This window comes from Carassius auratus, chromosome 6 (genome assembly GCF_003368295.1).
Source record: "Carassius auratus strain Wakin chromosome 6, ASM336829v1, whole genome shotgun sequence".
NCBI classification, from domain to species: domain Eukaryota; kingdom Metazoa; phylum Chordata; class Actinopteri; order Cypriniformes; family Cyprinidae; genus Carassius; species Carassius auratus.
This window is the reverse complement of record NC_039248.1, coordinates 26,096,161-26,109,027: the sequence shown is the minus strand read 5'-3', so window position 1 is coordinate 26,109,027 and position 12,867 is coordinate 26,096,161. Positions and strand designations below refer to the sequence as shown.

General features: G+C 35.5%; 1 protein-coding gene across 7 annotated transcripts in view; it reads right to left on the bottom strand.

Annotated features, from left to right (window-relative positions):
• The window catches only part of LOC113104398 (transcriptional enhancer factor TEF-5-like), a 40,516-nt gene extending 30,734 nt beyond the window's left edge, over positions 1–9,782 (bottom strand). For all 7 annotated transcript variants that reach the window (XM_026266089.1, XM_026266093.1, XM_026266091.1 and 4 more), the window contains exons 1-2: positions 9,616–9,782; positions 9,161–9,230 (exon numbers count right to left, since the gene is read on the bottom strand). The gene's annotated coding sequence lies outside the window, so the exon portion shown is untranslated. The remainder of the gene's footprint in view (positions 1–9,160; positions 9,231–9,615) is intronic.
• Positions 9,783–12,867: the final 3,085 nt, after the last annotated feature.

Below are 12,867 nucleotides of genomic sequence, written 5' to 3'. Positions count from 1 at the left end.
AATATAATAAATACTGACACAACTAGAAATGTGATCATATTTATCAGTTTAAAACATCATCCTGTTTTACCAAGAAATGGAGTGTTCTCAGGAGAAATCAGGTTAATCAGAGAGAGATTCATGACTCAACTGTGGGATTTAATCCAGATCTGGACTTTCCATTATCTCAAAACCATTTTACGAGAAGTCAGTCTGTCACAATCACAATCCCATTCGTGTAAATCTGCAAGGTTTCTCAAAGAAGCTCCCAACTTAACACATCCTGCATCTCCACATCTTGGCTTTTATAAAGTCTCTTCTAGTCTCAATAAGTCATCTTATAACATTTCAGGGTCTCCGCTAACTGACAGGGGAGCAGAGGGACTTTCCAGCGCATGGAGTGAGCGCTGGAGTCCATCTGTGCGTTAGTCATCCCAGGCGGACATTTTTGGAGGGAAACAAGCGAGTGGAGGATGCTGTCCAGAAGGGAGGTCTTCATGCTGACCTGCCAGCAAAATAAGGGATGGGGTGGAAGTTAATGGGAGCCAACCCTAACGACCAGAACCTACCTTTTGTTTTTCCTTCTGTTGGACCCAAACACAGAGATATAGAAGACCTGCTGCCATGACTAACCTGCACTCGTAAAAATAAAGGTTCTTTAGTGCATCAACAGTTCTATAAAAGAACCTTTAACATCTATGGAACCTTTCTAAGGTTCTTTATAATCCAAAAAGGTTTCGATAAACTTTCAAAAGGTTTCATGGATGTTAATGGTTCTTGCCAAAAAAAGAACCTTCTTTTAAAGAGTGTAGCCTGCACTTTAAAAAATAAAGGTTCTTTTATTGGCACCAATGATTCCATGAAGAACATTATCCATCGAAACTCTGCAAGGTTCTTTATGATGGAAATAGGGTTCTTTAATTTTTTTTAAATGTTCTTTACTCTAAGAAAAAAATGGTCCTTTTAAAAACTGTTTAACTGGTTCTCTGAGGAGCCCAAGGTTCTGGATCTTCTATGGCACAGATGCAAAAACCTCCTTCTGGAGCCTTACATTTTTTTAAGAGTGAGGGCAACGTGATTTAGAATTAAAGAATTTACAAGAGCAAGATTTTCCTTTTTTAGTATTTGAACCAATGTTCAATGATCTTTTAACAAATGTCTTCCAATTGTTTTTCCTGTCGAATGCAACTTAGAATGTGAGATTTGTTAGGAAACTGTTGCAGCTGGAACACTTGTTGGCAATAGTCGCCCCCAGGGAGCGTATCCCTCCGGGCAGCCTCCACAACACACACCCCTTCACTCACGCAAAGGCATACACACCGAATACTCTTCAGTGTATTCAGCTCCTTCTCGAAAACACACACACAGTCAGTGGTGAGAGAACAACAGGGCTGGACAAGTGTAGCAGCAGCTGCTGGTTGGGTTCAGATTACAGATAAAGACGTTTAGAGCGTCTCCTCATTGTCCGACACTGATTTCCAACTACGGCCAAAAGCTCATGAATTGCACTTCCTATACTGGAGAGGAGACTCATGTCAGACCATCCCTTACTTGGGATGATTCATCTAAGCAGAAGATAACCTCTTAAACTAGGCTGAGAGAGTATGACTCAGGCTATTCTTGGGAAGTGGCATCTTTCCAGCATTACTTTTGTCTTTTGTGACTGGCAAATGAGGATTATTAGAAAGCACTTACTTGGAAAAAAAACACTGATTTATATGGCAAAGCATACGGTGTATGCAAACCTGATGGATGGGTTAATCAGAATCGGAGAATGTGATTGGTTCAAGCTTTTTTTTTTCTTCTGACATTTCATTGTCTGTTCACATGATCGTCGCGGCAGTCCAAGTCTGAACATGTCTGAAGGAACGGATATACGTGGGCCAAAGAGTGACAAACATTGGCAAACCTGCCATTGACGCTAGTCTGTTTCTCTTTTTTAACTAATTGGGTTTGATGGTCTACACACCGTTTATGGTCTTCAGACCCAAGGCCACACATCAGGAAATGAACATAATGAAACCTATGGGTGACCAACCTTAAAAGGTCAACTTAGTTTAACTAGAACTACATATACTCAGTGCTTTGTGAACTTTCTATTTGTTTTACTACCTAAAAAGCCTAACATTTTATAATTATTTAGAAATCAGCATACAGCTAATGTGTAGAAGTCAAAAGAGTCTAGGCTGGACATTCTTATAAGTAAAAAATTGCATTTGTTCAAAAATGCAATGAACCACTATTAAAATTCTGGCAAATAATTACAGTTACGTTATGGCCAATATTCAATAAATAGTATAATAGTATAGAAATAATATTTAATATTTGCTATTTATTCAGTTTATTCTATGTCTAAATACATTTAAAAAACAACTAAAAATCAACCATTTAAAATACAAAATAGGCAATGGAACTTTAGTGTACAGCATGAACAAAAAAAATGCTCATTTTGAGATTTGACAAGATTACATTTAACCAAATGTGTTTTTGGTCTTTAAACGATGCTTATGCATTGTCAAATATTAATGATGAATGAAAAAAAAAAAATCTAATTACCAAAAAATATATGGTATAAATTGGTACCATCTGAAAAGAAGTCAGCATTTCATATGCTACACAAGAGTAAAACTGGGACAACTCAGTGTATGCGCAACCCCACTGCACATACTTGACATACATTATTGCTTACTTAACAAACAGTTAATCACTGGACACTTCAGAACAATGCATGATGAAGTTTGTTTAGCTAGTAATATCTGCCTACACGTAATTGCTCAGATATGTTCAGAGCCTCAAATGTGATCTTAATCATGCTTGATACCATTTAATCAAGTCCTGCGGGTCAGGACCCTGTCCTCCTAGAAATCACAGTGAGTTTTTGTTTTAAAGTCTGTGGCAAGACGTCGCTTCAACACATTTGCAGGACTATTAGCTCGTCTAAGACACTAAACCCTTTTATCTCTCTTGCATATTATCTCTTTCGACCATTCTCCAACTCCCCAATCACTTTCATTCACCCGCTCACTTTCTTTCCCTCTCGGTGTTTAGCTCTAATAAATTCTACCCTTCTCCTCCAATAACTTCCTCTTACTTCCTCTCTGGCTCGGCACTCAGGAAACAATCAGAGCTGTTGAAGAGACTGTGAGAGAGAGCTGCTCGACAGATGAGAAATACTGTAAAATTACCAAGACAGAGAGTGAATTTAGGGATAAAAGGCTCTTACTCTACTAAAAGCACTACAGTCTTTACATGAACAGTAGCACCTCGTGTAAATAACCCTTGATTAAATAACCCTTAACTCTGATTCCTGACTTTCGACATTATCCACCGGGGTGACGGCCGTCTGCTCTCAGATCTCTCCATATGGTTTACTCTAGTCCTGATTTAGTCAGCAGAGGAAAGACTGACACAAAGAGCACCGCGTGTGCCAGAGGACTCGCTCGAACGTCTGATTCAGCACTTTCCGCGGAAAATCGTCAGGCGAATTTGTGAAGGAGTGCTCTTGCCTGACTTGGTCATTTAGTGGCTGAGGCATGGGCTCGAGCCAAACCCCACGAAAACCGAAAAGACATGCATAAAGAGACGAATGCTCACAGGACTCTTGGGATGGAAGAGAGAAAGAGGCCCCATGTGCTGATCTCTGAGTCACACTTCTATGCCAAAAACAGAGGAAGACATGGATACAACCTACTCAAGCTCATAAACCAACAAAGATTTGGTTTAGAAACAGTTTTCACTCAGGAATTTCAAGTAACTACAAAGAAACAGCAATTAAACATTTTCATTTGAATGAAATTGGCATTTTAAAGAATGAAATAGTATTTTCTTGTAAAACTTACTCCAAAAATCTGTTATTTACTTTGAACTTCTTTTTTTTTTACTGTGTACAAATTATATTTGCAATCTGATTCTTGATTATTAAGATAATATTAAAACTTATCTTTTAACATCTTTGATTTCCAAATCAAATATGGCAAAGACAAATTACCAAAAAAGCTAAATCAATTAGTTGCATCTACATTTTAAACATGTTTTTTTAAATCCAAAACTAGAGAGAATGCATTTGATAATATAAACAAAACAATAAAAGATTTATCAAAGAAAATGTATTGTTTCTTGCAAAGTGCAATGTTAGGGTGTTTTGGGTAATTGCTAGGTGGATATGTACTGGTGCAAGTCAAAGAAATCCCTCATTCAAGATAGATTTAGGGGAATTTTTCATCCGTTTCATCATAAGCCAGGAGAAAATCATCAAGTCCGTTCCCTGACAGTAATACAATGCATTTCTTTAATACGCCGCATTATATGAAACACCGTCAATCTCCGTAGCACAAATGGTGCGAGACAAGTTATACGACAAAATCAAAAGGCTAGTTCACTCAAAAACTATAATTCTGTCATCATTTATTCACCAACATGTTTTTCCAAACCTAAACAACATTCTTTCTTCTGTGAAAAAAAAACAAATGATGATATTTCAAAAACTAAATGGAGTCTAAAAAAAAATACTGGACCCCACTGACTTTCATTAAATCAAAATACTCATACAGGTTTGGAACAATGTGTGTCTAAATTCCAATATAATGCTAAGGTTTTGGGTTTTGTTTGAATTAGCAATACTAAGTATGAGCACTATCTATAAGTTAATTCAAAATATATTACTAAAAATGATAAAATGTTGCCAATGATAAAAATGGCAACAATGTTCCCTGTAATGATTGTCAGACTCTGATAACCATCACATGAAAGAGCTTCTTAATAAAGAATGACAAATAAATGCAACCACTAGACAGAAGGCCAAAAATAATCAACTTGCCTTCCTTTTTCGAAACAGATTATTAGATTAGATACAACTCAGGTGCACGTTTGCACGGAGCATAGCTGACTGCCGCATGAACACTGCCACAAACAGTTGGTTTCAAGAACAACTGGAAAGTCTAGCAACTTCAGACAGACAGAAACAAAGGCTATACTGTTCTAGCCCACAGCTCGCCCCTCCCTCGAGTCGAAAACGGCCATGGAGAAGCCAAAAAAATCTTATCTGCCAATGCCTCGGGCAGGAAATGTATGTAAACAAGTGTCCCGAGAATGGACAATCATTTTCAGCGCAATGTAAACACGCTTCCACGAGCCGTTTCTCCATCATAATTAATAAAGCATAGCGACACATTGTGTGTGCTTTGGCTCGCATCTCGCCGCAGGCTCCTTCGACCGCGACATGGAAAAGGACTTTAATTTGAAAGGGAAGAATTAAATTTTGGGGAACTGAAGACCGTGTAAAATGTTTCCTTTTGCAAACATGAGGCAGTGAGGAGGGCAAACGGCAAGATGCTCTCTTTCTCCCAAATGCTTGAAAACACACAGCTAGATATTTGTTCAGAGCTCTGTTGACAGACAGGTAAGTGGTCACCATTTGGAGAGCCACTTCTGCGGCGGGTGCTAAAAGGTCCACACAAATGGAAAGAGGCTCATTACGCTCTCAGCTGGGCCCTTAACACAAACCAGCTAAAGGAACTGTCAACTGGCCAGCAACATAAACATACATGGCACAAACAATCTGCTCTGATCGCACACTCTCAAGAAGGATACGCTCTGGACTTTCTGCATCGAGAACTGCTGGAAATGCCGTGGAGATGATTGCAAACTTCAGGACTGATTTGGGGACTGGATTGAGAGCTCAGCACAAGAACAAACAAATCATTAGAACTGATTTGTTAGCTTATTAAACAGTAAAGCTCTATTTAGAGCGGGAGAGCAAAAGCAGACATTGAAATTACGTGTCTTCGTTCGGCAAAGCCTGACAGAAAGGGGAGTTCAGGGTTCGTTTGTGATGTCTGCAGAATATGAGAACCGCAAATTTGCAGCTGAACAACAAATGTGGCCCATCGCGGAAGCCATAAAAGGCAATGCACGACATCTGTTTAAATTCACCCCTCAAAAAAGTGTGTTTGCTTAAAACATGTTGCCCTCAAAACAATCGGGAAAAATGTACAATTGTGCATAAACTGAATAGAAAATCACCTCTGTTCCAGTGCAAACCTCATCCATGGAGAAAAACATGTTCTGATTTAGAATTCTGTGCAAAACTATTTTGGAAATATTTTAATTTCAGAAAAGCGCTTTTGCAATCTTTACATTGTATTAGGTGTAATTTCAATACTATGCCATTATACGATCTTCATCAATACTGATCAATGAAAATTGCATAAGGGACAACTAATACTAAAACTAGACAGCTTAAGCTTACATATTTACCCGAGAAATATATATGTGACCCTGGACCACAAAACCAGTCTTGTGTCTCTGGAGTATATTTTTAGCAATAATCTAAAAAACAATGTATGGGTCAAAATTATCGATTTTTCTTTTATGCCAAAAATCATTAGGATATTAAGTAAAGATCATGTTCCATGAAGATATTTTGTAAATTTCCTACCGTAAATATATCGAAACTTAATTTTTGTTTAGTAATATGCATTGCTAAGGACTTCACTTGGACAACTTCAAAGATGATTTTCTCAATATTTAGATTGTTTTACACCCAGATTTTCAAATAGTTTTATCTCGGCCAAATATTGTTTTATTCACCTTTCAGATGATGTAGAAATCTCAATTTCGACAAATTGACACTTAAGACTGGTTTTGTGGTCCAGAGTCACATACATACATATATATATATATATATAAATATATTACTTACTGTAATTTGCACATATTATGTAAGAGGCAAATGCCAAGACAGCCTTCCTGTAATGCATGCCACAAGCTAAACTAGACTAAACTTCCTGTAACAAACTCTGGTTGGGTCTAATTTGTTGTTAATCAAACAATGGGGTAACTTGTGGTCGTCCGATATTTTTTTTTTTTTTTGACAGTCGATACTGATATCTTGGAAAGCAGGGAGGCCGATAGCCGATATAAAGCCGATATAATTATTATTTTTAAATTAATATTTAAGAAATTTTAAATCATTTGACAATGGATTCAAAAATAAATGTGTAAAATAAACATACTTTAGATGACAACATATTTTTCATAAGTAATTAAATATTTAATAAAAATATAATTAAAAGGAAGCAAACACTGTAACCAACAGGGCACTCAGTATTCTGGGAAGTTTGGGTGCATTGGGAATCATATTTTTCAAATGAACCCAGGGTAACCCTCATTTTACATACAGCACACATGAATATATGAATCTGACAGAGAGCAAATGCATAAAGTGCAGCATAATTTGAAATCACGAGTTTAAAGTTCAAAGCATTCAATTCAAATGGACTGACCATCACACAAAGAACACGCTATAACGCTGGATAAAAATGCACACTTGACAAGATCTCACAGCTGGATTTGACTAAGTTTGCAAGGTTTGTGAAATTAAATGTTCATTAGCCATTCAAAGATTTGTTTAAATGATATAAATGCGTATTTGCTTAAAGCTGACAGCAAACAAGAAAGTATAATGTTTGCCTTTCTATTACTAAAAATATAAGAGCAATTGTTATAATACTTTTTGCATACATGAATTCCTTGTGTAGCCATTCTATCTAATTATTAGACAGACTTCGATCTGTATTAGACAGAACTGTTAATGATGACAGCGAACAAGAAGGCGGGCACTGCTTTTCTCAGCGCCTTCAAAATAAAAGTCTGCCTCGAATACATCGGGCAAGCAGAAAAATGTATCGGCCGATGCAGATATTTGAAAAAAAAAAAAAACATCAGCCAATATATAGGCCTTGGCAATATATCGTCGACCACTAGGGGTAACATCTCAAAAAATGTAAACAAAAAACAGAGTAAACTAATTGGAGCACAATTTTGTTACTTCCACTGTTGACTAAACTTAAACGAACACAATATCTGGTCTACGTACTGACTCTTTAAGTATATACAACATACACTATATAAAAAAAAATTACACAGAACATGAATCACTTCTAAACACAACCTGACCTATATCTAGCTATGTTTCGTCCATTTCTTAAGAAGCCCAACCTTTCTAAAAGGAGGAAAAACATAAGACAATCTAATCAAGAAGGAGAACTTGAAGAGGCAGTTTGGGCTGAACTAAGTTCAACCTGAAGTACAGCATTTCTGTTTAACGAAACCTGTCCATTAATAGTAACTCAGTAGAACACAAAAATGTGGAAAGCATCATTAAACTCACTTAATACATATGTGTGGGGTGAACTAATAACGAATTAACGTATTCGTGTGAAGGACTAAACTCAAAATACTTCGGTCTCACCCTGAGAATATTATGTATTAGCATGTAAAAATGAAATTAATGCACAGATGAGATGGAAATGTTTGATAAGATTCATTAACCCTCTTGTTGTCCTAAGAAACTGCATCCTCCAGTGATCCTTAAGTCAAATTTGTCCCATTAAAAAAATTATAGACTCAGACAATGTATTTAATCTGCTTGCAAAGTATATGATGTTGGAAAATATATAAATTATATAATATAGAAACTATATCAAGCTGTACAACTTGTTGAATCTAGCCATAAAGATCACAGATAATGAGAAACATTAGACATTTTTTTTAAGATGTTACTGACAATGTCACAAATTCCGGATAGCACAAAAAAAAAGGTCAAAAATAATTTCACTATAGAAGGGTTAATAGCGAAACGCTCAATCTGAGGAAAGATAGCTGTTTGGGCGGGAATATCAATCAACGTCATTGCTTTACCTGAGGAAATCTGATCGTTTTATTGGCAAAATATTTTTAATACAACAAAAATAATGATTATATTATAATCAATAGTATACAGACACTGATATAAAATTCCATATAAAAATATAAAAACTAATGAAATCGGTTTTGATAAATCAGTCTGGATGGTACAATATGGAAAATTGCCTGAAGGCAATTATAAAAGTTTCCACAGAAATCAGTTATCAACCATCAACCCGTTTTATAATTAATTATGTTTTTACGCTATTTATATAGGTTACTGAGTCAACACTAGATTTTTTCCAATAATATAATTTGTTTTCCCTTCACACGTAATGAAGAAATTTAGTAAATGAAAAACATAACTTTTAATGTACTTCTATACTCTTAAAATCACCTCACTAATGACGATAAATAAAACAAACAAAAATAAAACAATAAATATTAAATCTAATAAACGTCTTGAGCCTGTCAAATGAAACATAGTCACACTTACCTGATAACGTAGAAAAAGAGGTGAAAGATCTCTCCAAACACTTCTTCTGTCGTTTCTCTCTGGAGATTCTCTGGAACAACAAAACCTATTTCTTTATTTTCGATCTCATGCGTTTGCAAAATCATGCTATGAAAGTAAATAAGAGCCTGAGCAGACGAGCATGACATTTTCGACTCAACTTCTACACGCAACAATGGCAGCGTTAGTTGCAATAATGTTTCAAACTTTAAAGTCTAACTCAAAGGCAAAAAGTTACAGTGTATCAAACTAAAATCGCCTTCCTCGCTCTCACACATGCACAAACACAGCATATCCACACGGAATTCTGTCCCTCATCCCACCCAACGCAGGGAGTTCCGAGGAAAAATGCGAAATATGACAAAGATCTGAAAACTTCGCTAGAGCGGCATGAAAAACGCGATCAGACAAAGGGAACGAGTGAATCTAAAACTCACCTTTATTGAGAAACACCTCTACCGATAGAACTGGACGAGGTTTATTTCTTTAAAGTTATATTTATCTTGGTGTTCTATTGTTTTCAGTAATATTTCTCCCGGTTTGACAGTATAGGTGGAATGCGAAGTATGGGTTTGGTATGAAATTCACGCACTTCAGTGGAAAACGAAGGAGGGAAAAAAAGTTTAAGGAGGGGCCACCGGTGCGCGTCAATCAACACGGCTGGGGGCGGGGACTTCTCCAAAGACCCGCCCACTTTGGGCCGCAGAGAAGCAAAGAGAAAAGCTGGCTACTTGAGCTACTGTACATTGAAGTATAAATAAACTTTAGATTAATGAAATGACTTTTTCACCAACAATTATCGTTGATTAGATAATATTTCAAACGTAATATGGTACTGATTATTTATTTAACGTGACAGGCAAAATTATTCTTAACAAATACAAAAAAAAAAGAAGAGCACATTCCTTAAATTGCACATCACAAAAATTGTCTAAGTGTTTCTTTATTATTGCATATTTTTGTAAACGTTCATTAAATAACTAATTAGACTAGTAACATTTACAATAGTTAATTATTTCTAATTTCTAAATGTATATTTGAAAGTTTAGGGTCACAATTACTAATTTAAATATGTGAAAATAATATTTTAAATAATTAAAATATTATTAAAATTATTTATTATTACATTGTTATTATTATTAAATTATTATTTATTATTAAAATAAATACTCATATAGCCTACTCAATAATGGAAAATACAAAATAATGTAGTTTTTAAAAGTTTAGACAAAGTTTTTTAATAATTTATAAAATCTGCCAATTTAAATGTTAAAGTAAACATAAGTAAAATATGCTTATTTAAATAATTAAATATTAAAATAGGCTAATAAAAAAACTTGGAATAAGTAATAAAATCTGCTATTAAATAATCTTAATGTTCCATGTTTTTTGAAAACATCTATAACTAATTCAAAACATCTATAACTCATTATATAAGCTTAACACTGTATTTAAGTGATTATATTTGCAGGTCAAATGCTGCATGGTTCTCAGAACCTTAGAAGGCCATCATCATAATCATCATCATCCTCTTCATCATCCAGGAATTCTAATAGAATCCATTCAACATTCCAGAGCGATGAGTGTGATGAGTGAAACCTCTTCACCACAACCAGCGTCTCAGGAGAGCACAACAGTAAAACTCAGTGACGTAATACGCTGAAATAGAGCCTAAGATTATAATGTATGCTCCTATACATCTCTACAGGAGTAGAGCTCCGTCTGTAGGCCAAATCTGAAACATGTGTCCAGAGTAAAGATTGGCGAAGTAAAGTTAAGAAAATTACAAGGGTTACACAAAGCTACAGGGGGAAGATGAGGAAGTATTTGAAACTATAACAGCAGCTCTGCGTGGTAAACTTTTCTGAGACTAACAAGTTTGGACAACCAACCCAGCAGGCTGTGACAGATCGTCTGACCTGAGGCTGAAAGTTTAAAGAGAGATCCCCAGTGTAATATCACAACTAAAGCTAAAGTGATATGAGTGCCACAGAGACTTTCTGTTATACATTTCATCCATTAAGCCTCATGCAATGATTTTATCTTCAAGATCTGTATTTTTTTTTACCTTACCAGATTTAGTCATTCAAATCAGCATTCACAACGCATTGTACTTACATGATTTTCCAAATCAATTGTAATTTGCCATTTCTGCTGTGGGATTTATGAAATGAAAATTTAGCATTAAAGCCTAAAACATTGTCTAAATAGCTATCTGTCTATTAGTTGACATCAATGTTAAAGCTGCTTTGGTGGCATCAAGTGAAACAGAAAGTTATTTCAGAGTCACTGACAAGCATTTAAAAAAATGTAAAGATTATACATGGAGAAAAATACAAGGAACGTACAAGAAGTATGTTTTTATTCCATGTTGACATTTTTTTTTTTTTTTTTTTACTGTAGCAACCTGAACTGCCAAAGGCAAAGGTTTGCACACATCCATCAAACACCCAGAAATGAAACTCTTAAATAAAGCACATTTTTACAAACACTTATTTCATTTCAAAGTATTGCATTTACCTTCCTACATTAACATTAACATTTAATAAGAAATGGAAGAACATGACTACTTACTTTTGTCTGCACAGATTAAGACAGTTATGGGTTTTTATCAAATACATTCCATGTTACACAAATAATCATAAACTACAATGACACATACAAGGCAAAACAAAACAATTAAACACCAAACATCAGGTGCATCATATCTGCATCAGGTGATAGTTCACGTTATTCCTGTAATGACACTTATTATTCCAGATCAGCTTTGCTTGAGTAAGCAAGAAACTGCATGAGTGGCTGAGATGTTTGACATACTCCAAACATCATTCAATGATATTGCATGTGCAATCAGAAATTTACTATCAGCTTTGATAAATCTGGACCTTGCTTTAATCTTAGGCTTTCGGCACACTTGCACAGACAACCACTTTCTTGCTTGCTCTAAGATAAGCATTCTTAACGGTTACACACACAAAACACAGCACAAACGGCAAAAATACATAGAAATATATATTTTTTATTTTTTTATTTTTTTTTGAAGGAATAGTTCACCCAAAAATTTTACATTTAAAAAATACATGTACTCACCCTCAGGCCAGCTTAAATTATTTTGTTTCTTCATGGGAAAACATTTTGAGAAATGCAATATTTCATCACTTGCTCAGAAATGGATGCTCTGCAGTAAATGGGTGCCGTCAGAATGAGAGTCCAAACAGCTGATGAAAACATCACAATAATCCACAAGTAATCCAATCCATCAATTCATATCAAACCATTGCTTCCAGCTAAAATATGAGTCATTTATCCACAATGTTGCTTTCTCTAGTGAAAATGTAATCTTGTTTGAATCAGAAGAGAAATATGCAGAGATCAAGCCCTGTTTACAAGCCAAAACAGCTCTAAACAAATTTGCTGATGGATTTTGATGTGAGAGGACAACAGGAGGCGGACTTTTTTCACTGGTGTTATTAATTGCTGGGCTGGAGTGGTGTGGATTACTTGTGGATTATTGTAATGCTATTATCAGTTGTTTGGTCTCTCACTCTGACGGCACCCATTCACTGCAGAGGATCCATTGCTGAGCTAGTGATGTATTACTACAGTACATTTCTCCAATGAAGAAACTCATCTACATCTTGGATGGCCTGAGGCTGAGCATTTTCAGCAAATGATCAACTTTGGGTGAA